Here is a 4,952-nt window from a genome sequence, read left to right on the forward strand (position 1 = left end):
GGGTCTCCGGGAGCCAGCCATCAGCACGTCTTGGCTGTCTGTGCGGCCTGCGCAGCGTGAGCTATGACCTTGTCAAACTGCGCAGGGCCGCACTGCCAGGTACAGGAGAAGTTGGACAGCATCTGAGCATCGGACGCTGCACGGCATGAGACTGCACATGCGCAGTCTAATCCCGGGATCTGATACACCAATCCCAGGATTGAAATCCCAGTGTTTTGGGGGCCAAATCCCGGGATCCCGCCGATCCTGGGATTGGCCACCCTAGTCGGAGCTGACGTCACATGACTTCCCTCCAAACGTCTGGGTACCCCGCAGTTTCCCGTACACTCAAGAAAACGGTCGGTTACCACCCACCAAATGCCAGCTTTGTGCCAACTCGCGAATGGTATGGCCAGCAATCAAAAAAGTAGCAGGATTTTATCGCAGGACAGCCTCGCGCATGTGTCCTAAGAGCCATATCCATGCGCAGTCTCGATTATCGCCCCGCCTGCGAATTTGCAGCCGTGTGATCGAGTCTGAATAATTTCCTTTGGGCTAGATGCACTAAGCCTCAAAAGTGATAAAATGGAGAGTGATAATCAGCCAGCCAATCAGCTCCTACCTGCCATGTCACAGACTGTGTTTGAAAATTTCAGGCAGAAGCTGATTGGTTGACTGTTTATCACTCTCCATTTTATCACTTTTGAAGCTTAGTGCATCTGGCCCACATATCTCCATCCAAGTCTTATTAATTAAACTCCATATTTTGCTGCTTTAGTGTTACTTATTTAGCGCTTAATATTTTGCTAGTAAAAACACAATTATTAGTGAATTTGAAACTAGGGATGGCCATCGTTGCCTTTGCCATCGATGACAAAAGTGCAACTGGCCATTCCATGGTGTATAACTATTCAATGGATGACCATCGATGTTTTTGTATATCGATGGTCATCCATTTTCTGTGATTGAGTAGCCTGTGGGCCAATTTAAATGCAAGGGCGGGGCTCCGTAGGTGTCGGGGGCGCAGCTATGCTCCGTGTCCCGGCACTTTAGGGAAAAAGCAAAAACGAAACTATTTGTTTAAGCTTTACATAGATGGTGGGAAACCATCTGGTTCTCCCCCATCGATGGCAACACTATTCAACATCAGCCATAAACCATCGATGATTTCTATTCATCGATGGTCGATGGCCATCCCTACTTGAAACCCATATCTTCGTTACCGTGTTTGCAAAGTATCCGTAATTAGTGACATAACTAAAAACAATGATAAAGTGAAAACCAATCAACCCCAAACAGTCATTTTATCATCTGTGTATGTGGAATGGCTGCTTTTATTAGTGTTTGACCAAAGCGGGGTTTCCTTTGTCTCCTGCTGGTATTGTCCATGTAATTATTGTACAGTAATTATAGGTTAGATATAAATGCTCCATAACTGTGGGACGGGGCCTATACACCACTGACCGGGAGATTCATGTTGGCTGATGTAACCTTTTCATATGTATATTATTTGTAGTAAAGGAAAATTGAGATCATCAGACGATGAAAAACATTAAATCGCCAAAAGGATGTTAAATATAATGTCCACCCTAAAAAAGAACATCTGTCCTCTCCCCCCTGCTCGTGACTCATCAGACCAGGTATTGTTTGGCCTGGGAGCTTCCAGTATTAGGCTCATGGCTACCAATGTAAGGGTTAGCCACAAGGACATCCTAACAGCATTATGGGCCCCGGATAAAGTAGAGCACTGGGGCCCCTACACACCCTGACTTCTGTTCTGCGCAGTCTCTCCACATGCTTCCATACAGTGACTGGCTGTGAGCACTCTGATTGGTGGGTTGCACCAGCTATCAGCATAATGACAGCTTTTCACTGTCTGGCTGGGAGGCGTGTAGAGAAATTCTGCACTCTGATTGGTCTAGACCAGCGGTTCTCAAACTGTGGATCCTGACTCCAAAGTGGGTCCCGACCTTCTCAGCATGGGGTCGCGACTCCATGTTGCTGACCATCAGGCTGATGACTTTTCTAATCTCAGTCAGTGATTTAATAAATCTGTTGAGTTGTCTGTTTATTTAGACTCCTCCACAATGCTGCCATGTATGTGCTGTCTACATGTGACATGAATGTGATGACCTTCTGCAGTAACTTGCTGGGGTCGTGCAATTTATTTTTATTGTCTGATGGGGTCCCAGAGAAAAATAGTTTGAGGACCCCTGGTCTAGACGGACCCTGCTCAACAACCCCTAGGTCAGGCATGTCCAACGTTGGCCGTCCGGATGTTGTGAAACTACACATCCCAGCATGCTTTGCCACAGTTTTGCTATTAGAGAATGCTAAAACTATTGCAAAGCATCCTGGGATGTGTAGTTTCACAACATCTGTGATACCATAGTAAAAGATGGTACTTGTTACCCATTTACTTCCTTCTCGGGCCACGTCCAGCCCATCTAGCAGACCCAATAACAAACGCCCAACAGTAAAGGTGCCCATACACTTGTGCGACCGGATTCGATGCGACATCGCAGTGCGATGTCCATCAAACCCAATCGCATCTTGTGGTGGTAAAGTGCCCCCTTTTCAGCACCCGATGTCATCTTGAGATGGCACATCGGGTGCTGGAAGAGGGCGGCATAATGTAGCGCAAAAATCGCTAGCGCTAACAGGCGGCGGGGGTCAGTCAGGGGTGGCGGCAGAATCGTTTAAACACTGGGAAGCTCTCTGATTGGCAGAGATATCTCAGCCAATCATAGTGCTGCCCAGCATTTTAAACACTTCTGCCACCACCGCTGACAGACCCCCGCCGCCCTCTAGCGCTACTTCTTGCACTCATAATGCCGCCCTCTGCCCGCCGTCTCCCACACCGCCAGCGGTCCCTCCGGCCCCCTCTCCCCATCCCCACGCTGATGAAAAAGCATTCCCTCCAACCCCCACCTGCGGATTGCATTTGAGCATTGCATGTGGTTAAAAACCACATGCGATTGCTCCTGCAATTCAATAAATATTATGTGCAGCACATAAGATCTTGAGACCCGACATTCGTCCGGCGTGCCCACGTCGAATGTCCCCTTAAAAATGCATACAATCATTCGATTGATCGGCCAGATGTGGTCGAAATCGAATGATTGCATGCAATATCTCACAAGTGTATGAGCAGCATAAGTCACAAATGTGCTTAGTAACCCTGTCAGTGTCAGACTGCGTGCTCGGTGTCTCAGAGAAAATAGGCCACTATTCTGGGTCACTCGCAAAGGCAAATTCCTTCTCAAATGGACAAAACCACGTGCACTGCAGGTGGGGCAGATGTTACTTGTGCAGAGAGAATTAGATTTGGGTGGGGTTTTACTTCAAAGTGAGATCTATATTGCAGTGTAAAAATAAAGCAGCCAGTATTTACCCTGCACAGAAACAAAATAACTCACCCAGATCTAATTCTCTCTGCATATTTTACATCTGCCCCACCTGCAGTTAACATGGTTTTGTCTATTTGAGAAGGTATTTGCCTTTACGAGTGAACCAGAATAAGGGCCTAGATATTACAGCTTATGGGGGATGTTATCGGCCAATCTCATGGCTCCTGTTACTGAAAGGGGAGAATTACTAGTGGCACCAGGTGTCTCCTAATTATCTGTATCCAGGTTAGGTTAAGTCATTGAGCTGAGGCTGTCACTGTGGTGTCCTGGCGCATGGCGGGGTCTAGTAGGAGACAGCTGCCCACAGAGGTGGAGTTATTGTTTACCCCCCCCCCCCCCACACACACACAGATTTATAACATCCATGGGCGCACACAGGCCCGTGAAGAATCAGCCTCATGACTCTGTTGATACTGTGTAGAATTGACTACATTTTATTACCATATTTCAGACCGATCTCGGTCTCTGTTACATGGATTTAATTATTTGCTTATACAAAAATAGCAAAAGAAAAATAGAAAAGAACAAAAAGAAATCTCTGCTACTACAGGAAAGGATCAGACGGCGTCAGGACGCGCGTTATAGTATTCAGGGCTGGCGGAAGTCACGCCGCTGGTGTCACCCAGGTCTGTTACTGAATCCGAATCCCATTAATCCCTGCCAATCCCGTCCCACCTCAGCGTGTGTGGGGCCCAATAGGGTGAGAGCCTTCAGCCTGTAACATCAGGACGTCCTGATTGGTTACTATAGCCTAGCAGTGGGGGATCAAGCATTCCAAAGAGGAAGAGAGGTGACCAATCAGATTATGGAAATCATGTAACCTGTACATTGTATAAAATGATAGCTCGATTCCGATTGGTACCTATGGGAACACCCCTCTAATTGGTTTCTTTAGAAGGGCTGATTAGATGGAAGTGGACTACAGGCCGATATTGATCTTCTATATGCTGTTTCTATAGCGCCTGACAGTGACTACGGAGCACGCCGGAAACATTATCTGGCATTGCCGCCATTTTAGGGCCACAGGAGTTGTGGTATCAGCTGTAACTCTGCACCAGGCTTTAGGTGACCTTGGACATGATGGAGAACTAGGTTTACTGATGGACAGCAAGAGTTTTACTGTGAACTGCCACTAGGGGGTGCTAGATCCCAGGTAAATAAACCCTCAATGAACCAGCCTGAATAGGAGCAGTGGTCTCTGGGTGATAGGTTTATCAGACACAACCAGACTGCACGAGTCTCGCCCACCCTGTTATAATGTAATACTTGCAAGCTCCAGCTAAGTTTAAGGCACATTTATATCCTGAATAATAACTGCATTTTCCTCGATACTTCTCAAACTAGTGATTAATATTGTAATTAGAATTGCTGGTGATTTACCCCCCCCCCAGGCACGCGATGCTGTAATTGCCACCAGAGTAATCCCCCTCCCCTCCTCTATAATAACTACCAGTAGTTTATATAACAAGTATTTCCCAGTTCTATATAAGCACACTTATTCCTGAACTGTAGAGTAGCATGTAGTGTCCATCCTGCGGAACGCTGCACATTCCGCCCCCCCCC

The sequence above is a fragment of the Crinia signifera genome, chromosome 3 (genome assembly GCF_055691185.1).
Source record: "Crinia signifera chromosome 3, ASM5569118v1, whole genome shotgun sequence".
Classification (NCBI taxonomy): Eukaryota; Metazoa; Chordata; class Amphibia; order Anura; family Myobatrachidae; genus Crinia; species Crinia signifera.